The sequence below is a fragment of the Cygnus olor genome, chromosome 4 (genome assembly GCF_009769625.2).
Source record: "Cygnus olor isolate bCygOlo1 chromosome 4, bCygOlo1.pri.v2, whole genome shotgun sequence".
Lineage (NCBI taxonomy): Eukaryota > Metazoa > Chordata > Aves > Anseriformes > Anatidae > Cygnus > Cygnus olor.
The window spans coordinates 35,746,996-35,770,217 of NC_049172.1; the positions used below are offsets into that span (position 1 = coordinate 35,746,996).

At 35.3% G+C, this 23,222-nt stretch overlaps 2 protein-coding genes across 2 annotated transcripts in view; one reads left to right on the top strand and one right to left on the bottom strand.

Moving 5' to 3' along the window:
- The window catches only part of ANAPC10 (anaphase promoting complex subunit 10), a 118,012-nt gene extending 116,288 nt beyond the window's left edge, over positions 1–1,724 (top strand). The window contains exon 6 of the mRNA XM_040554603.1: positions 477–1,724. The gene's annotated coding sequence lies outside the window, so the exon portion shown is untranslated. The remainder of the gene's footprint in view (positions 1–476) is intronic.
- The window catches only part of LOC121068989 (hedgehog interacting protein), a 72,204-nt gene that overhangs the window by 23,250 nt on the left and 25,732 nt on the right, over positions 1–23,222 (bottom strand).

Sequence of the window (23,222 nt, forward strand, 5' to 3'; positions counted from 1 at the left end):
CTTACAGTCAATTAGAAATCTAGCTGAGTTTTTCCATACTTATTTTTTCTGGGTTTGGAAAACAATTTTTCATGTGGATTTTCCACATTATTACTAATGGCAAACCTGTTATTTCCAATTTCATCACTGCCACAATTTCCATAGCTTTTGAATGATCTCTATTATGCAAGAAAGTATATAGCTTTCTGTAGTGTTATATCTCTTAAGTTGTGATAATTGACAGATATCTTGTAAAATCCCTTATGAGTGTTCATTTCAGTACTGTCAACTGAATAATTGTATACCAAATTTCAGATTTTCCCTTGCGGAATTATTCTCATTTTTATTTTTTCATTGATGGACTTCTGATGTTGTGAAACCAGCAACCCAGCCTTTATATTTCATTTGTGGGCTTTTTAGAATTAGATACCACATGTCCAATTTCTGTATCTTTCTCGTGACATCTTAACAACCTCTTGACATCCTTCACTTTTTAGGTTTCCCTTGGGTGAACCAGCAGCAAGAATCTGTACATGACATATTAGCTTGTAGGACATTCTGCACTACACTGTTTGAAGGAATAACCTTTAACAGTTATATAAGGAAAAGTGAGAAGAATGAGACATATCTTCTTATTCCATTGGGGTGTCTGCTGAAGACAAAGAATGATGGTTGGCTGAAATGAAGATTTATTATTCAGACTGTGACTTAGGTCAATGTGCAATCTCTTATCATAACTAAAACTGGAAGCTCACACTTCCAATGTCTGCCTATGAAGTTCTTTAGCTTGAACACTCTTCTACTCATGGTAATTGCAGATTTTGCATCTATCCTATATTTTTTTCAGAACTGATTTTCCTTAGGCCAGATTATAAACTTCAGCTAAGGAAAAAACATTTCTTTAAAAACTAGTTTGATCTAATTTAGGATGACAGATATTTTAATAAGAATTACATTATTGTAAGTCAATACAAAGCTGGGTAAAGATTAATTGTATGCATTGAACTTAAAATGTTTCTTTATTTTTTATTTTCCAATGGTTGGTTACCTACATTATGTTAGCTCTTAAAGTATATTTCACCCATAAGTAGTGATATTATGTACTGGTGTTATATACTGAAGCATTATTAAGCGTTATTATACTTAATACAGAAACACATGCTGCAGTTATTCTTAAGAGATGCTGGCATTTCAGTATACCAATAAATGTGTTATTTCCTATAGTATATAGAGTAATACATGGGAATATTTTAACTGATATCGCTAACTAGTTCATTTAAAGTAGATCATATTTTAAGCATGACCCTTAATTAAGTAACCTTAATAATACTTCATTTTAGTAGCAAAACCAGACATATCCATTTGTTTTCATTGTTCTGTATGGCTTCATAGTAAACAATATGGGTAGCAGATTCAGAGTATTCCTTTAAAATTGATTTCACAATTCATTCATTCATATAAAATCGTGGTATTTATACATAACATCTTTTTCATTTACACAATCCCACATTCATGTTGGAAATGAGTAGCAACTCTTTAAAAAGGCTTAAAGTGCCTTTTAAAACATGCTTCAAATATATATATTATGGTTGTGATCACTATCATTTGTGGTGTAAAATATTAACTCTAATGTCTTTATATCATTTGTTTTCATCTACTGTTATAAAATAAATGCTGGGTAACTTGTTCAGGCAGTTTGATCACCCTTAATTTACTTTATTTCCTATGTAATAAATACCATAACATGCATTACCATGTGTTTGATCTTAAGGAGTTTTATTTGTTAAGGACATGGGGAAGAGGTCATGGAACATCTTATCAGACGGTACCAATATGAACTCTTCAAATAGATTTCTAATTAGGAGATCCCAGAAGAATCTCAGCTTATTTGAACCTTCCTTTACTGGACCTTACTATAGGGCTGAAGATCAATGTCAAGTATTTTTCTCAGAGGCAAATATTTGCTTAATGGACATGTTTTGGAAATTTGGCTCCAACACAGGATGGAAATTTGACTACAGCAAAAGTAGAAACCAGAAAAAGGTTTGCTGCAAGGGCACACCTTGCCTTTCAAAGCTTTATCAACTATTTTGAGAAACACAAGGAGGAGTTCTCTCTGACAGGTGAAAGAGGACAAGAAATATAGAATGAGAAAAGCAGAAACTGATTGGACTGTAACTATGGTACAGCAGTGGAGCTCCCATAGACCTCTTGGGTGTTGAAAACTCAAGTGCTTTGCTATCTGAACATCTGTGGGGCCTGAGGCCTCTGGCAAGGGAAGAATTTGTAACATAAGACATTTACCTTAGGGAAAAATAATTACACTGATGTCATGGCTGAGTATAGTATATATACACTAGACCCTATCTCCAAAGCATTTCCTTTTTCCTGTTGTGCTGCAAAGTTGTTTTTTTTTTTTTTTTTTTTTTTTTTTAATGGGCTTTGCCATTATCTAAGGATTTTTTATAAAAAAAATAGCAATATTTTTAACTGATTTAACCATTTAACCAATGCACTGTTTTAATACTTCAATTTAAAACAGTTTTAGATACAGAAATGCTTTACATTTATATTTAAACAAGAAAAAGAGGGCCATATTTGAATTTAAGCACAAGTTCTACTGAAGCAAAAGGTGGTTTTTGTTCAGTTATGTGCAGGGCAGGATTTGGCTAAAACCACTGATGGCCAAAGTGCACCCTCCACAAAAAGGAAGTTTTCTGCTCTGATGTCTTCAGTGTCATTAAAATGCTCGTTTTTTACAGGAGAATTGAAATCTCCAATGAAATAATGAAGTTCCACTCCTCTAGTGCCAGTGGGCCTGAAAGTTAGACCTATCAAAAGGTAGTAAGATGATGATACATAAACATAATTCTGCATGGATTTTGAGTGGGGCTTTTCTGGAACTAGGGAAAAGTCAGAGTACCCATTTATAGGAATCATGCATGTGTATTTATTATGCAGGATAATTTTTCAGCAAAGGAAAACACTGGAGTGACCAGAACAGAAGTGACTTGAACAGAAATAAGTAAAAATGGTTAAAGATCTGAAGGTAGCACTGAAACTTAGAACTGAATTCTTACTTTCTTCTTACTTCTGTTGCAGCAAATACAAAATTTCAACATGGCCTTGATCATTTTTTCCTTTTCCTTACCTCCATAGTCCTTTGAAGAAGCCAGCCACTAAATGCAGGACCTTTCACTTCTAGTCCTGTACTTTTTTTTTTTTTTTAATTCCTCAACTCCAGAGTTTGCTGTACTGCTGGGCAAGTCTTTAGTTTAATCCAAATGAAAATCCTTGTCCCCTGATAACACAATTCTTTCTTCCCGTCCTCCTAAAGAAAGTATATGAAACTTATAAATGCAGATACCACCCCAACACAAACCCACAGCTTGCCTCCTTCACACTCTTCTAGTAAGACATGAATCCTGCTTTGACAACTCTCCCAATTATTGGTTAGAAGCAGCTAAAAGCTTTGAGACTGCCAAAAGCCAGCCAATAATTGAGAGGTTTTGGGCAGAGTGACATACGACTGTGAGTGTGCTTGCAAGGAGGTGGCCATGAGCCCATGTGAGGTCTGCATCTGGACTGGGAAACTTTATGTACTGTACTACTTTAGGAGAATTGGAATAACAGAAGACAGTGGAAATCAGTCCCGGAAGAGGGAGATTCAAATAAAGACCAGATGATTATTGCATTCAGTAAAGCTGGCTCAAGAAGGTGTGAATTACACACTTTCCTGCACCACAGAGGCCTCTTGAGCTGTAAGCAGCATTCATCCTCTGGGAACACAGGTGGTGATTCCACCTCTGTCCCCAGCTGGATTTATTTTCAAGGAAGCTTTACATTCCACCAGCAATTCAGTGAGTGGTTCACCAGTGGAGGCCACTAAGGGAAGGTAAAAATAAGCACACTCCTTCTTATTTCCCTGGCACTCCTCCATTTTCTGTTCATTATTTATTTATTTAGTTATTCAGTTGGCCTGTCTCCTCTCCTATACTTTTCATGTTCGGTATTCTTCCACTGTAGACTGTCTTCTCCTAACAGCTTTTTAGCTGCGTTGGTTTGGTCTTTGTGCTGTAGAACCAGCCTTCTAGGAAAGTGATAAAGCTTCGTTCAAGTGAACAAGGGTGCAGTAAGTATTAAGAAATTTATTGACCATAAAAATCCTTTATTAGTAGGGAGAAAAGACTTGATGACCTTTGTATTTTTTCTTGTTCTTTCTGTTACTTCTACGCTTTACTCACCTTCTGTGATAAAGGCAAATTTTACCACTATTTTTCAGTGGATAGTTCAATAAAATGAGTTCAGATGATACCCCAAAAAGAATGGACTACGTTACGTTAGCTTTCATAAATACATTACACGATGACAAAATGCTAATAATCTTTTTTTCGTTCACCACCAGTACTGTGACCTCTTCCAATCGAGAGATTTTTTTTTCTTTTTTAACTTAGACCCTGTTTTAATGCCACCAAACATTATTTCTGTAGACACATAAACAATACCGATTAATCTTATTGGTGATTTACTGTTCTACCAATGCTTTTATTTGACCATGGTCCTCTCAGCCATCTCCTTGGGTTTTCTCATGTTCTCATTCCTTGACTACGTATCTAAAACATACCTTCATTTTTCAATAGCACATTTCATAAAAATCTTCCTTTTTGGTTAAAACACAGAATCTAATGACAGAGCTGTCAAAAAAAGTTTGTTAAGAACTATAATTCAATAGATAAGATGCTTTTAAATGGCATGACATTTCAGCAGATCAGTGCTACTTTCGTCATTGCTAAAGATAAAAATATGCCATGAAAAGAAATCTTACAATGCTGCAAAGATCTCCCTAGGCTGCTAAAGTAAGACTTTTTGTAAGTGTCCACAAAAAAGTCTACAGCACTTCAAAATGAGTTGCAAGACTTTTTGTGCTGAGAGAGGGAAAAAAAAGAGGATGTATGGTGACACATAGCAAATTTGACAGTGCTTATGTAAAATGAACCAACCTACAACAAATTCTATACTCCGATAATTGAAAACAAATTCATGCTGTTTTACCGTGACCACTTTATATGGAAATTTAGGGGTATAATTCAGAACAGAATAACAGTAATTATCATGCTCTCTGCATTAAATTAAAACCAGAAATGTTGATCTGTCTAATTGTAGACATTAAAAAATAACTAGTTTCAAAAAAAGAGAGATGCAAATGGAAAGATGCCCTGATGACATTATTCTGTCTTGCAAAAAATTCAGCCTTTCTCCTGTGGCTCTTGGTAGTGAACTGTTGTCTGTTAAAGCAGGTACTTGCCTTTTCTCGTTGCAAGGGGAATGCTGCACTTGCGTGAGGTATATATTTAAATACTGTGAGGCAGGGGTAGAAAGCAGCAAACCACACCCAACTAGAAGCGAAAAGCTACAGATTTCCATTTAGATGGGTTCCCATATCTTTGCTGTTGTATGTATGCTAATGCATATTAAAACTTGCTCAGTGAGTTGTAAAAGTAAGTTGCTAGCAGTCTGCATCTTGCCAAAGAAAAAAAGAAAAAGGGAAAAAAAAAAAACACGCCTTAAAGAAGGCACCTTTTGCCAGAGTGTAATAGAGACTAGAGGCACTTCTTCACATACACCCCACTTATGTTTTTCTCCTAGTACATTACTACAGTAATCACTCATATTTGCAACATAACCTTGATTTAACTGTGGTCCTTAGGAGTATGGCTGTCACTGTTTTAAGAGAAAAGTGATTTCTGTGGCTTATCAAACTGATACTAATCTACAGTGTAAAATATAAAGGTATTCTTCACTGAAGGTTATTTCTTTAGCAGATTTCTACCTTTAGGCTCTGAAGCTACGTAACAAAGATAGGATAGTGTTTTCTGCAAGACAGCTCAAAATGCCTTTCTTTTTATTTTTTGAAACTGGAAAATCTTATTATCTGAATGTTTTTTGATTGGGAAATTGAAGACAATTCATAGCAGAAAAGTTCAGGTGCCTTAAAAACATGGGGCAGAAACAGGAAGCATATGAAAGGATAACTGTAACGGATGCTTATCTTGCACCTATCCGCTTGTCTTGGATTCTTTCAAGACAGAACCACCATGTAAGAGTGTGAGGCTTTCCTGCAGGCACAGAAAATGGGAACACGTCACCATTTTTCAGTTGCCAAAGAATGTGTGTTCAAATTTTAGAGATAAACCAAATGCTATTCTGTTCCCTAACATCCAAGGAACTTTTGGACTGCTGAAATCCGGGTGCATGGAAAGGGATATTTCAGCCTATATTTAGCATCAGCATCCAGCATAGTTTTGATAATGATGTGTCATATCTTCAAAGCAAATGCTGGTTGCATATGTTACTGGTTTCTCAGTAGATGGTTATGCTAAACATAATAGACAAAATCAGAATTTTTATTCTTAGAAGCTCTGTAAGTATTCTTCAACATTTTGCCATCAGACATACAACAGATCTACTGTATGAAGTCTAGACAACTGTTATGTCTATTTACTCCAATTTTAATTTGTTTATACCTGTGTTCTTTGTCCATTCAATTGTTTCAAACAGTAAACAATCTTATATTATTGGCACAAATGCAAACAGAAAAGAAATTTAGAAGTCCAGCATCTGCTACTGAGTTTTAAGCTTCCACATGCTAGCACATCAGAAGAGTATTCGTTGCCTGAAATCAAACTGTTTGAAATATAAGGATTGCACTTGCTGGAGTCCTGATGCAAAGGCAGACAGGAAAAAAAGTGCTATTATTGCATCTTTTTTCAACAAAAACTGTGCATGCGCATCATGTTTTGTACCTGGGTCAAAAAGATACTTAAGTGACTGCACCCTTGTGTTTCTGAAAAAGTGCTGAATGGGAGCTGAAGACAAAAAAAAAAAGCATTCACATTCTCTGGTACCGTCTAAGCATTTTTCTCACTGTTATCTTGCCAATCCCATTGGCCTCGCAGTGCCTCAGGGATGGGCAGCCAGGGAGAGGGCAGAATGGCTATCATGCAAGTTAGCTAAATTGTTGCAGCTTAGCAAAAAGCTTGGATTTCAAATACTGACTCAAGTAATCAAATAATTTGAGTTCTTTCAGTAGGTCTTAAAAAGTATATGTAATTTGCCAGCAACATGAAAATAAGGAGTAAATAAATCCAGAGAAATCCAGATTTTTTCACCAACATTTTGTGAGCATCAGGGCAAGCCAAAATAATCAAGTATTTTTGTGGATCACTCATATAGATCTTGTCTGTACTTCTCAACTAAAATTGTGCAAAAATATTAATAATTTGAAGACAGACATGAATATTTTTATGAAATGTGCCAAATGGAAAAACCAGGGTGGTGGAGGATATACGGTTTGCTCTTCATGACTAGAATCTGTACATAAGAGGAGAATGATGGCAATCCACAGCCGTGTTGACAATTCAGACATACAGGAAATACCCTTGTAGGAAACTAATACCATCTGGGTTTGGCCCAAGATGTGTGAATGAGAAATATGTTTCTTGTTGAGAATGCAAAGATAGTTTTGGACATTGCAGAGAAGGAATGCGTTAAGCATGCACAGTTATAAAAATGAAATAGGGTGAGGCATTGCATGCATATGGAATAATTAGAGGAATATGTTTATGTGCGTCAATAGTTGATGCAGACACAGAACTGCAGAATTCAGTTGTCCTAAGACAACCAGTAAATTATTACGAAAAATATTTTCAGTGTAAGTGGTCAGGAGCTTTCTGAGTAAAGGCTGTGTTTGAAAATGCTGATTTGTCTAAGCCACTGTGTTCCCAGATAGAAAGGGAGGTTTGCTTGTGATAAGTTATATTTTGGGAAAAAAAGAATAGCTTTGAAACTGTTGAAACATCCAGTTCTAATATTTGTAAAAATGGGAATTTGGATTATTTTGGTGGGTTGTTTTCAGTTTGGAAATTAGTTTTAGTTAAAAGAATGTCAACACTGAAATGGAATATTTCATTTGGCCCATCCTGAGAACCTTTCAGTCCACACGTGGTGAGAGTATGTTTTCAAAATCTCAGAATATTCTCACTCCTCTCTATCCTGTTCTTGCATTAACTGTCTGAGATTTTAGTGTCTGTTCTTGGCATAGGAAAGCTTTCTGGTTTCTAACGAAGCCACTGCCAGCATTCTGAGGTTCCTGAGACTCGCTGCCTGCGGGATGGATTTTTGCCTCTCCCTTGACACCCTCATCTACTTGTGAAAGCCCTAGCAGTGCTGATTTTTCGGTTATTTGTGAGGCTAATGAATGCCTCGCATGGGCAGGAAAAAGTTCCAGGCTTTCTTTTTGGTGTACATTTGACTTCTCCAGACTAGCCAGGAGTACTGTCATTCTTTCTCTAAGTCCAGTCTCTAAATGTTCTTTTTAAAGGAAGTTAGTGAAAATAAAAGTTTTTCATGTTTTTCATGTCTATCAAGATCCTGGGTTAACCCTGTAACAGGTTCAAAGACACTCATTATAGAGATTACCTGTTCCTTAACTGAGCAGTGCTCATAAAATGACAGTAAACTGTCTGTTATTGTATCTTCGGTCTTCATTTCTTTTTCAGCAGATGTTTGACATACCTGCACAGGATTATTCTTATCACTGCCAAACACTGCTGAAGTCACTTATTTAAGATATATTCATCATTTTAGTGCTTACCTGCAAGGCACAATGCAAAAAAGGATGGAAAATCAAAGTGGCCAGTGTGAATCTTTTATTTTCCATCCATTCTTAGTATGTATTGAACCTGTGTAGTACCCAAGATCTTTGTACAGAATGATCAAGGTCAGTAGAATAAAATGTTATTAATGCACCAATGGTGTACCATTGCTTATCTTTGACTGATTACATTCAGGTTGGTACAGGCTACCTGACGAAGCAGGCAGACTAGAGATAGGAATAGCAGCCCATTGCAGAGTCCATTACAGCTTCAAGTTTGAGCAGATCAGCAGTGTTAGAGTTCGGTGCTTGCTAGTTAACAGACTATGAATACCTGACTTGATGGTAAATCCATTCCTTGTTCTTTCAAAATGAATTATTAGTACTTTTGCCTTCATTATAGAATTGTGTTATTACTAGTTCTAACTTTGCTAGGCTGTACTCAAAGCATTGCTTTCATTTCTATCTACTATGGAACGTGCACATCTGCCTCTCAGGTGAGAATTTATGCCTGTACAAGGCTTGAATTTTCCAAGTTGTTTATGCTTATACATATACTCACTACATACACATATAAACATACACATGCATCCAGCATTTAGGTGAACACAGTTGCTTGTCCCTATAGTTTAAATTCTCATCAAATTTGATTCTTTCTTGTTAACCCAAAAGGGTTACGTGAACAGATACAAATCGTGCGTACATGCTTGATTTGCATATCATAAGGCTTAAATAAATGGTGTTTGAACTACCTAAAATAAATCATTTATTGTATAGAATAACTTAACATTCTTAGGCCTAGGATGTTCAATTCCAATGTTAGGGAAAAATAGTTTTGAAGGATGTGCATTTCACGTATGTGCTGTTTTCTTTAAAGAACTCATTAAATTATGGTCATACTACATATTTTAAATATTGACATTTCTGAGAGGGGTTTAATTTTTATTCTGCCAAGCGTTGTAAATTCCTGTTTTGGATCCTGAGGATTTTGGTGGAGGTGGAAAACCACTAATAATTTCTTCTTGTTCTTGCAACTTGTGTTCACTTGCATGTTTTAACTTGAAGCAGGCTTTTTCTGTTGATGCTGATAACACTGTTCTGAGTCTCCACTGGAGTAGTAAAGAGTCAAATTTCCTCTATGTAATGGAAATGATAATTACCTTAATACAAAATTTTGTTTCATAAAGCCCTAATTCAGCAAGTATTCAGGCACGTGCGCAAATTCCACAGAATTTTTTTCTAGTGCTAAGACAGGGTACCATGTGGCAGCTGATTCTTTAGAGTTTACATGACTTTTGGTGCCAGTAAATGAGATCTGATACGATAGTGATGAGGGATTTTGCCAATCAAAAATGCTTCTGATTGAGGGGGGGGGGCGGGAAATGACTGGAAAAAATTGAGATTTTTCTCTTAATGAATCTGACCCTGTGATTTCATAAAGATTTCTTTATGGTCTGTAGCTAATGTGGTGGTTATGCAGCTAAAGGCATTATCTTCACATCATCATAATGAAACATAACACTGGTATCCCTGACTTTATTAGCCAGGCTTCATTGGTATCTGACGTTATATATTTCCTATCATAAATCTAAATAAGAACTTACATTGACCTGCATTAGACCAAACATTAAACAATTTACTAAGATTACAACTTTGACAGGGAGCTTTTTTTTTTTTTAAAAAAAAAAGTCTTTTAGACCACCAAGAAACAACCATAAATTTAAGGAAATATGAGGTTTCCACCATGTGACTTTCCCTGCAGAGTTATGCAACAGACTGCTGTTACTTAAAGGTCATACATAAAAAATTTATGGTACATTTTTTAAGAGATTTATAGTGTTTCTATTTATACAACTTATATGTCAACAATTTAAAGGTATAGTATACTAAAATAACAAATTAAAGTCTAATCCCTTTGAATCCGTGATAAAATAGAATGCTATAATATGTCATACATATATAAGGGGGTTAATAAATGTATCTATATTAATTGATGCGATATGTGTGATGTAATGATTAGCTGTTTATTATCTATTACAAATCATTTATGCTTACCCTGAAATTCATTTGCAAATAGAGTTCATTAGGGCAGCATTCTTTGTCTCATATATCCCTTCTACTGTTGGTATGTAGAAACTCTTCCATCTCTGTAGAAGAGCTCTGCAAATCATTCTCAGAATTAACTTCCAGTGTTGAGATGAATGATGCCATGGCCACTATCTACACCTCTTGCTTTGGGATATCTTTGAACTCAAATACATTATCATTTACCCAAGATGTTGCTGGATTCCCTGGAGGCAAAATTTCTTAGTGCTATATGAAGATACCACCTTATTTGCTGAGCTTTATTCGCTTTGCACTGAAATGAAGTGGGAGCAGTTACACACTTACTCAGCCTAAGCTTAGGCAAGAGAGAACACTGAGAGGGGGTAATTTCTCATATCAATACAGCTGCTTTACCAGTAGTGTTTGATCTCAGCCATAGCAGTCTTGTTTTCAACCTTGCCTTTGCACACTAAATCTATATAGTTATGTATATTTACATGGGAGTTGAGACCGCAAATGCATCATTTCACTCCAAGAGTCAAAGTCCTAAACATAGGTCTGTCAGTGATTATTGATGCTGAATTCATCCCTGGATTTTGCATATTGAAATAATGCATGAATGTGAAGACTCCATTAGAGCACAGTATTTTAAGCACCCTAATTTGTGTGAGCACTTTGACACCATAAATATTCATTTATTGTGAAAACAAGTGTTCTTAGATATACAAAGGTCCTAGTACATGAAACCCCTACGAACATGCTCAGTCATAAGGATTTTGATAAATCCATTGCCTTCAAAGTCAAATACAAACACACTGCTTAATGGGACATAAGTATGTGGAGGAATACACTAACATGTGGTCACTGAATAAAGACAGATATGGTCATGGAGATTTGTCTCTACCTGGTATTATGGCCTAATCTTGTCCTCAGCAAAGAACCTGAGAATGCAGTCCATTGGTGGAAAGTTCATAAGTACAAGGAGGCGAATTCTCCACAGGAGACAACCTTTGGGTTGCTGTGCCAACAACCAGATTTAAGTTGTGGAGTCTCTACTGACTTGAATCATCATGTCTTGTCTGTTGACGACCCTCACAATATTTCTGTAGGGATGCCCTTCATTTGGACTTATTTGGAAAATAATGTTTCTTACCTTGCTGTGGGAGATAATGTTCTGTTGGTCTCCCTGTCTACTGCTGTCTTCAGCTCTGAAGATAACATAAAAAGCCTAAGCAGCCCTTCAGAGCTGGAGCTGATACAGTATTTGTTGGTAAGCGGTCCTCAGCAAAATTGTCCATTACTTGGATTACTTGGATTACTGCATTTTTGCTGTGAAACAGAGTTACACTGGTTCTGTGGATTTTGTGTGTTTCTAAAGCTCTGGCACCCTGTGATTTGCCTTTGCTGACTGAAGAAACATATCATTATTCCTAGGCTGGTCATCACCCCTTCATCAGCATAATTCATTTCCATAGTAAGCGATTGTTGTCAAGAAATTAGGCTACAACTATTCCAGCAGAGTTTATAGGTTCACGGGCCAACCCAAGCAGCAATTAATTTAAAAGAAGATGTGGTCATTTCCTATCTTTTATGAGCATCAAATAACACAAATTCTTTTCGACAAAAAAATATTTGATATGTCAAATGACTAGAATAAGAACTGATCTATGGGATTTTTAAGTACTAACATCTTTTACAAATAAAAAAATCATAAAGTGATAGAAAAGAATAACAGGTACAGCATTTTACAAGCTGTTTTTCTTTATAACTGTAAGTCTAGAGTTTTGGAGAGAAAACTAATAAAAATTAGTCAGTCATCATTATGATGTCATTCTCATAATTTCCCTTGAAGTAAACTAGCAAGTACAAATAATATTTGTAATGTCTGACATCATCTATGTAGCTTTCCATTGCTCAAACTTTGGGTTAAATTTAGTGATGTTTCCCATTTGTTAGAGAGAACACCTTCTGGGTGGAATGGATTCCATTAAGAAAATTTTTCTGAAGTTATGCCATCTTTGTAAGCTGTTTGAAAAATTAAAAATAATAATATCATACCAGGAATGATAGGAGTACAGCAGTAGCAATTTGTCAAAAATGTAATCACCTGTAACAACCACAGTTTCAGTCTTGTTTTGATAAAGTCTGAGTGCTCACATGAAGAAAAAAAATCATGCTTTTCTGTGATGTTCTCTTTAAAAATAAGTAAGCATCATCACAATTGTTTTATGTGCACAATAGTGCCTTCCATATGATGTATGTTTATTTATCATAGTTTGACCTGCAGAGGGTTATAATCACTCAAACTATAAAAATGTTTTAGAATAGCCCCAGACTCATGTTTTGTTGCTTCTGCTTTCAGATGTTAGGCATTAAAGGACATTTCTAAAAATTATTCCTTGTTTTTAAGATTTAATGTAAAAAAGCTAAAAGTGCATGGGAACTATATATAGAAAGAGGGATCAATATTTCCTGAAAACTAGTCCCAGGTTGACCACAAACACTAACTCACATTTGCAAATCTTAGTGTTATATTTACATTAATTAGAATACTGTTTATTCAGTATAAAATAGCCAGCCACTGCCTTTCATATTCCTTTTTCATTCTTCAGTTTTCCACAGTTTTAAAATGGTAATTTCATTTCACCATTGCTCTATTAGTGACAGGAGTTAGATCAGTACCACAATATTATTGCAATTCTATGCAAATCATATGCTAATAACATATGTAGGTGGTGACAAAGGTGACATAAAACAGGTCTTGTTCCATTTGTGGAACGCACAGTCTTGCTCCTTCTGCCTTTTGTCCACTGTGTCCTTTCCCAGATGAAGGCCAGTGATGTCTGAGCCATCTCTCCTCTCCAAGAAAGAAGCAAAGGAACAGGAGAGAGGTTGGTGAGACATGGATCCCCACTGCCTTGCCGAGACCATCTCTGCTATTCTGCTCTATACCATGACGGGCTTAACGGCTCCTTTGTCCTTAACTTTCGAGCTAGACAAATAAGTACTAACTGAACTCATTTTAAATGAATTTATCAACTAGAATTATACCTTTCATTACTATTTTTCACAAATAAGCAGTACACAGATGACTTGTACCAATTTAATCCTAACACCCCTGATAACCTTTTCAAATAAGCCATTGTAATACTTAATATAAACTTGAAATTTAAGAAAATATTACTCATTATTACTGTTTTATTTTTTTCTGTGCGAAGATTTGGGCATCTGTTTTAAATGGTGTCATTGTTTACTCTTGGTGTCTACTGAAAGGCTATTAGCTAAACATGACAGTTATTCAAATTCAAAGTAGAAAAAATGATTAGTGTCAGAATGTTGCGATAGTTTAATTCATTATTCTCTGATAAATGTTTCCTTCTACAAACGCTTCAAATGCCAAAATTTGGTATTACACCACCACCACCTCCCAAAAATATAGAAATAAGGAATTAATCCATTTACAATCTATACTCAAGAACTGAATGGCACATTTCCTTAAAGCAAAATAGTTAAAATAGCTGAAATATTCATAGAATCATAGAATATCCTGAGTTGGAAGGGACCCCCAAGGATCATGGAGTGCAGCTCCTGAATAATTTCTTCTTTAGAAATATGAGGTACGTGAGAATTAAAAGTGCTTCACTGAGTTATGAAAATCATATTCCCTTGGAAGAAAAAGAACAGTGACTACTGAAAAAAATGACAGGTTATACACAATTTGTATACTTGCTGGAGAATACAAACAAAACATATATGTATATAAAAGTCATAAATTTACTTCCTCCACAAATTCATAAACTCAAAAATGTTTCCTTACAATTGTTCTTGGAACTGATAGAGGAAAATCTCCCAGGGACACATGAAATGTAACAAGTATAGTATGAAAATTGCCGTTTCTCTTACGAAGATTAAAAAAAAAAAAAAGAAAGACAACACAAACATTCTCCAGAAAACCAGTAGGTTTCTCTGCTCATATGCTCTCTTCCCACAGTCTCAATGCATGAAGGACTCATGAGCTTCATCAGAGCTGAGTGTATGGAAGGAATGTGCACTCAAACTTTTGAAGGCATGCCACAGAACCTCAGCAATCCAGTCTCTTGTTAATTACAACTAATATTTCATTATGTTGTGGAATTTTCAGCTACATAGATGTGTGTGCACATCTTAGTATGTAGTGTAGCCAATGCTTGCAATTATATTACAAGTCTTGCAAAGCATTTTCTTGAAAGCTGAAGTTAGAATAAAACATTGCAGTAGGTTTTCAGCTATTTAATTTGAAACTTTCAGACTTCATGATTGCAGGAAGAAGTTTGAGAACACAAATCAAGTGAAAGAGTGAGAAGGCAGTGAATTTCCACTCCCCTTGTTTCCAAATGGATTTTTTAAGCACATGGCTTTTAAGCCAATTTCATGATTTTGAAGTCTGCCTCATGAGTGTCTGAATGGACAGGATTGAAGGTACTTTATATGGCTTATTCAAAAATAACATCCTAACCCAAGCTATAAATCAACCATAAGTATTTAATGCCTTATGTATATAATAAATATTCAAGTCTAAGTATCTGGTTACAGCAGTGATTAAGAGTTCTGAAAATCAACCCCTTAAAAGACACTCTTCACTGGAAATGCTCGCAGTAGTGAGGCTTCTGTCACACCCTTCTATGTACTTGTACAGTTGGCAGCCAATAAGTCAACAGCAGAACAACATCTGTTATTTCTGAGGTGTTATGCACTTCTGTACACTTGCAAATCTTATTTGAGTATCATTTTTTGAAAAAAATATTTAAAACCCTTATGAGAGAGAGGAGCCAGGTTGATACGGAGCAACAGCTCTCTACCTTACAATGATTAAATCAGCTGGATGGGATTTACAGCAGGAAGAGGGACAGAAGCGTAAGAAAGACATTACAGGCGAGGCTAACTAAGATTAAGACTTTAATGAGAAAGCTCAGCCTTCATTGAAGTGGGGAAGAACTACCTCTGGCTGCAAGGTAATATAGAGAAGGAATTTTTTTTGGACTACAGATACAGATTTCTGCACACTTTCCTTTTCCTTTTTCTAATCCCATTACATTTGCATCAATGCAGGCAGAGGAGTGGCTCTGCTGAAAGGGACTTCGGGGTCTCAGCAGACAGCAAACTGAACATCAGCCAGTGGTGTGCCTGACAGCAGAGAAGACCAACACCCTCCTGGGCTTTACTAACAAGAGCACAGCCAGTAGAGCACATGATGGCCCTCCCACTACTCCGCACTCATTGACTGCACTGGGAATACTGCATTGGTTTTTGTAGGCTCCGCAGCAGCAGAATGATACTGATACACCAGTATGAGGTCAGTGAAGGGTGGTGGAGACTGGAGCATTTTTCCAACGTGGAGAGACCAAAAGATCAGGGTTTGTTCAGCCTGGCAAAAGGAGGCTTTTGGAGCCTGTTTTGCAAGTGGAGCAGTAAAGTATAGCACCCAGTACAGATAATTACTAATGATGGTCTAGGATTTTTGGCAAAACATTTCTGTGGTAGTTATTGTTGGAAAATCCTAATCAGTCAAAGAGTTACTGATTTTGAAAGGCTATTGTTTGCAACTGTTCCCCAAGTTCTGATAGCCCCAGAGTAGAAGACGCATGAATACCCAATATCCCAGTACCGCCTGATTTAAACTAGATGGCTACACTTCCAGTTCACCTATCCCATGTAAAGACCTAATCTATCAAGTTATTAGTTATGGTGTACTAGACTTTTTCTTGTTGTCTTTTTATGTTTTTACTGGAATTTCTACTCTTGACCTGAGAAGCTTTCTGAACAACAGTTTCCTGAACATTGAAAGAGGAATTCTGCACTAAATTCATGGCAGGGACTACAATCTGTAACTTGCATATGCTGAATAACTTCCTCAATCAGCAATGAGTCTCTTTTACCAAACAATATTTAATTTCTTGCATACAGTAGGACAGCAGGTCTCTATAAGAGCAAGTACCATTGACTTATATATGCCTTTGGAGCTGCTTCTCTGAATTTCATGTGTCTTACTGTATATTGTGTCCAGTATTTTTCAATTTTACAACTGTCCCCAGAAGTATTTCTTGACAGTTCCTAGTCACAGTTGATAGCCTTGGAAATGCTTACTGTTGCATCTAACCCTCATATAATGCAGACTTTAGATGTGGGTCTGGCAGCCTAAATGAGTTCCCAAGTCACCCAGCTTTGCAGAATATTCAGAGTTTCTCATAAAAGATAATTTTGAGAGGTCTTAGTTTTGTTCCCCACAGAAAAAAAAAAAAAGAAACATTAACAGGAGGATATTTCTGGACAAGGAATCTGAAGCACATATTAAAGGTGATTGATAGTTGTATAGACTGTGATACTAGCAGAGCTAGGACCTCCTTGCACCCAGTTTTTATGGAATCATAGAATTTTTTTTATTGACATATGACCTGATTCCCTAACAGGAAGCCTACAATGGCCACTGTATTTTTTTTAGACAACTGGACAGTAAATTATGATAGTAAGAAAGCTAAAAGCGAATCCTTCATTAATTGGTGTTGAATCAAAACTATCAAAGCAGCAGCATTTAACAGAAAAGTGATTATGTTGCTTAAGTGTCATTCCTTTTATCAGTGACATTTCCATTTGTTAAACTTTTCATCAGTGAAAGTGAGAATAAAAAGGCAATAAAAAGGCAATATTGCCTTCTCTGAAATTCATTACTTCACCCATTTCTGGTAGATCTTTTTTCCAAATTATATTTTTATATGCATTAAACAAGAACCCTTTTTAACCCTAGCTAACTTACTGAGCCTTGCTGAACTCCTGAGGATGCTGCTGGATTGTGTAGTGACAGTGTTCATTCTCCAAAGTACTTCAAACCCTACTTTATACCGCTTAATATCTGCTTTTTTTTGTAGTTGGGTAGCTACCCTGAGTTGTCATTCATGCTTCTCAAGTGTTTTTCTGGAGTGAATACAATAAGGTGAGAACTCTGTGTGTGTTTAAAGATTCTTCCTGAGGTACTTTATACTGAATGTAGTGTTGCATTTCATCACCTAGATTTATAAAATCTCTCTAGACTTCTTACCAATGTATACTAAACTTGTATCACCAGCAAATTCTGCCACCTAGTTAATCATGAACTCTTCAAATCATTAGTAAGCATACTGAGAAGTACTACCTGATTTTCTAGAAAAAGAATCCTTGATTATGCATTTTTTAATTATTTCCAAGATATCTGTCATTTATTTCTTCTATTTGTTTTTCACCTCCTAATTTGTCAGTATGCCAATTCTGGAGGTCTGTGTGAGGCATTAGTATAGAGCTGTTCTTCCTGAATACATTCTGAATCATAACAGGTTTAAGTTTTTATACTATGACTAGCAAGTTCTCATACTACTTTCTTCAGAGACACTGTATAAAAACTTATAAAAATCTAAACTATGTTATTCTTCATTATCTTACTAATTCTTTGACAGAATTATGTTTGTGGCGGCAAATTAACACTTAAGATGCTTTTCTGACATAATTTTACAATTCCCTTAATTTTTCTCACGTGGGGTTTTTCTAGGTTCTCATTTCTTTGTAGTCTACAAGATGATCTTCAGAGCTCTTTTATAGCCAACCTCACAGATATTGGTTATTTTTTATAAAAATAATAAGTACAACTTTGTTATCTCAACTGCTCTGATTTTCAATTTTCATTTCCTTTACAGCACATGTTTTCCACCACTTCTATCTCTTTCTTTTCTTCTTGTCATCCCACAGGTAGAGAAACAGAAAACGTTAAACATAAACTATAGGGTTTGTCTTTCCCAGTCTCTCTTATGCAAGGAAATCCAGCTTTATTTTTTGCTTTTATACTTTGTTAGTCTAGTTAACTACCCTCTGCCAAAGACCATCATCTAGGTTAAGGAAGTTCTTCTTTTATCACAATTTATTAAAAATTTCTTTATATTTTTCCCCATTTGTTCTTTAAATTTCCTCTCAAACCTCAGAATGTTGTTCTACCATAAATGTTTATGGGGAACTCCTACTTACTTTGCCAGTGAAACAATGGCAGGATATAACCCTTACTCTGGTGTTCTTAATTTATATTCCGCTCTATTAGTGTCGCTTGAGTTGGATTTCCATTTTATTATAGGATTATTATTTTTGGGGGGCCTGAACATTCCCTTGTACCTTGCTATATTTCTCACCTTCTTGATTCCTAATTGTTCCAGTATATACATACTTTCTCTGAGTCTAATAAGGTACTTTTAAACAACCTCCATGCTGCTTCCACGGATTTTAATTTCCTAACTTTCCCCTTCAGGCTATTTCTAACTTCCTCAATATAAAAATCTTCCTTTTTTGAAAAGTACTGTAATATTATTACCTCATGGTAGGATCCCACGGGAGGATGTTGAAGTTAATTATATTATGGTCACTTTTATTTAGTGGCTCAACCACGTTAACTTCCTGAATCAACTCATATATTTACTCAAGACTTGCATCAAGAGTAGATTCTCCCTTTCAGTATTCCAAGAATTTTTGTAACAAATGATTGTCTTTGGTGTCTACACGTTATTCCAGTAATATACTGAGAAGGCTAAAAATATGTGCCTGTGATATACATGAACAAGTCACCAGGAAATATTTGTTTATTCAACACACTTTTAAGAGTGCATAAAGTCTAAAGGGCTTAATTGTCAGTGAAACCACACAGAGTTTTGTAAATTCAGAATTTGTTCTGTGTGCATGAATCAATTTGTATATTCAGCAGGTCAGTTACACATCTAACTTGGTGTTGAAATTCAGGTTTGTTCAGCATGAATGCTTACAGTTTAAATATCCTCTGATTATTTAAAGTCAACACATACAAATTACTGATTCTGAGAGCCTAAGCCCATTGAAGCAGCTGTTGGTTCATTACGTTATTATTTTTTTCCCGCGTAAACCTGAAACGCAAACTGTAAATCAGATTTCATGATCTGTAGTAAATAGAAATTGTGACACCTTACAACTGAAAGCACATTACAGTGTCCAGCAATGTATCTCAAGTAATCAGTTGTTGTTAGCGAAGATTCAACTGTAAACAAAAGTTGGTAATGAACTATACGGTAATTCTGAATAGCAGATTGAAATATGGTTTGTCTTTGAACTAGATCCACTGCTTCTCTGAACTTATAAACATGACTTTGAAAGAATGTACACTGTTTTCCTGATTAGAAGTCCCTTTTCTTTTTTTCCATTACTCATTTATTTCAATCCCAATTTTAAAATCTCATTAGAAAAGCATTCTCAGTAACAGAAGTTGAAACAGAGATGTGTATTCTCATTCAGCACATTACGAGACAGCTATTACTATTACATGTTACATGAACATCAGTCTATTTGTAATAGACTAAATTTCTTTATTGTTTTAAGTCCAAACGTGATTACTCTTAAATGTAACCTTTACTTAGATTTGCCAAGTGAGAAATATTTGCTTCATTAATATTGTAACTTGTGGTTCACGTTTCCAAAGAAAGCTAAAAATAATTTCTGAATTGGTGTGTCTTGCTGACATAAACACCGTTAACTTAAATTTTTTTGCAGTTTCCAGGATTGTTTCACTTTTATAAAGCAGTAAAAGTATTCCACTCTTTCCATTTTTCTAGTACTATAAGAACCAAGAAAGCAGGAATTTGTTTAGCTCATTGGCTCCATTTATCCTGAGCCAAGACCATGATCTTGGAAACCCTTTAACTTGGCTGAATCCAGTACAAAGTTCTTTTCAAAAAGCCAGTGCAATTAGAACAACGCAGTGTATGTTCAGTTTCAAAATTAAGACGATAAAGTTTCAAACAGCTAGAACTGAAACACAGAGTATCATGGCTTGGACCTTTAATCAGTTAAACACAAACCCTAATTCCACCAGTTTTTGATCAAATGAAGAATTGTGTAGTTGAGAACAGCATTAAGAAAGCTCTATTCTACTTTTTGCAAATGGACAGAACAATTAACACAAAACCCAAGGAAACATAATGGAAGAAGTGTAAGTTTTATGCAGTCCAGCCCTAGGAGCTTCTCTAAATGCTTCAGACAAAGTAATACTATAATACAAGAAATGTCTTTTGTACTCTCTGTTTTGTCACTGTTTACTGCTAAATATACATTTGCTAACAAATTGGTACATTGCAGAGTCTGTTTTGAAATCTGGTGCTTCGTTTTTGGAGTTTTTTTTTCCTTTTTGTTTTCCAAAACCTTTCCTTTAGTACATATCTATTATATAAAACACGTGAATCAGATATTCTCTTCATTTGTTATGAAAACAATAAAATTGGTATTTTTATGAATTACAGCACCTAAGAAAGAAATCAAATTTAGTACTAAGGATTCTAGTTAATTGTGTCTGATTTTGCCTTCTAAATTGTTCACCAGTTGTTAAAGGTTCTTTTTTTTTTTTTTTTCCATTGAACAAAGGTAGGAATTCTCAGATCTTATAAAAAGATAACTTTTTACCTTTTAATAGCTCTACAACTGATAGTAGAGTAGTAGTTTCTTTCATGCATTTTTTTAAACCATTCATATAAAGTGATTCAGAAGCTACTAGTTAGTAAGTAGCTAATTAAACTAATTTCCCTTAGTCATTTGTCAGTGTTTTTCACTTAGAATACTTGTTCCTGGAAGTTGAAATATTTATGCAGAGAGTAAAATACAATTAATTTTATGCAAATTGATAAAATGCATACAGATTTTGTACAAAATAGTCTTATATTAATTACACTTAACTGTGCTCCGTTTGTTCTTTCAACTGCACAACATATATTTAACACATTATTTCATAAATGAAATTATTATAAGGTCTATGCAATTCATAAAGAGAAGGTATCCCTAGAAGAAATGCAAAATGTTGCAAGTTGCAAAATACTGGCATATTAAACTACAATAAAAACACAGTTTTGAATGCTTCTTCTTCAAGCACTTAATTTACTTCTAAATTAACTGATTGCCTTTTTTTTTCTTCTTCTTCTTTTACATTCAGAAATATAGGGGATTTATCCATTTTAATCTATGGCCTTCCCCGCCACACAGACCTTTGGAGAAACATGGCTACTGGCTGCCAAATGGTTCCAGTTTACCCTTGCGAGGGGCAGACTAGTGGTGGGGGTAAAAACTGACAAGAGACCAGTTTCTATTAGGCAGCTCCCTAATAGTTGCTGCTTTGGGATTTGCCTGTTGCTTCAAACTTTTGAAACAACATTTGGAACTTCACTCTGTTTGGCAGGGCTGTATACTGTTTCAGTGACCTGTAAGTAACTGTAGGGGCAAATTTGTGTAATCTCATAGGTGGCTTGTTAAATTTTATTTGATCTTACTGACTTAGTTACACATGCACACACATGCTTTTTAGATTAGAACACTGATTTCTTGCTCTTTCCCTCAAACAGTCACTGTAGCAATATTGTCCCGTCATATCCTGTAAGACAGTAACAGGGGAGGAAAATAGCAGTAATGGAACCTGCCAACATTGTGCATTGCCTTTCTTCTCATCTGAAATTCTATTTAGCTAGATCCGTAAAGCATTCAAGGTTTTGTTGCCTGCATTAATGTACCTAAACTATGTTTTATACCTGATAAGCAGTCAATAGTGCTTTGTTACATCTTCAGCTAGGCTCCTATGAAGTGTTCAATATTATTTACATTTATAATGCACAATTAAGCATTCAAAATGTAAGGGAGAGGCATATGTTTTCTTTAAGGAAGAGCTTGAAATGATGACCTTGAAGGAGCTAACTTCCTACTAACATGGTTCCTCATGAAAACTGATTACACTTCCAAAAATTATATGGGTACTTCAAGTTTAAGTAAGTACTAATTTTCTTATGTAGTCTGATATTAAAAAAAACATCTCTGCTTCATACTACCAATGTGACTCAGATCCATTCATCTATTAGCACTTCTGGTATGTTGTCTCTGGGCTGTTGAGAATCTAGCTGATAGAAATTCACAGATTTTTTAGGAATGACAAAATATAAAAGCCTTTGGTGAACTACTCCCTCTTTCAGGGCATTCAGTTAGCATAGAAGTAATGATTATTACATAAATTAAAGTTGTTGCAATTCAGCTGTAGGGACTGAGATTCAATGCCAGTGAAGATAGATCAAGGTTTTAAAAACTATCTGCTGTAAATTAAAAACAAATGGTTGAAAGTATTTTGCAGACCTCTCTCCCACAGATCGTATATTCCATTTTCCAAATTAAATCTAAGAGAGAATATTACTTTATTGAGATTTATGGAATAATTTCTTTTAAAATTCCAGCAATATGAGAATACAGGCAGACACTGACAGGGCTGACAAAAATAAGTGTCAGCTACTAAGTGGTTTCATCTTTTGGAGGATTTTTTTTCAGTAATGGGAAAAATTAGTTCTTACTGGTTTTTAAAACTAAAATTATATACAAACCATTAAATTAACGACAGATCACTTTGTCCAATTTTAACTGCAAAGGGGATAAAATGGGTGGAAAACATGATAATATAGCAGTGATCCATTGAAGGAAGTGTTCCTCCTGCAATCCAACTTGCTGATCC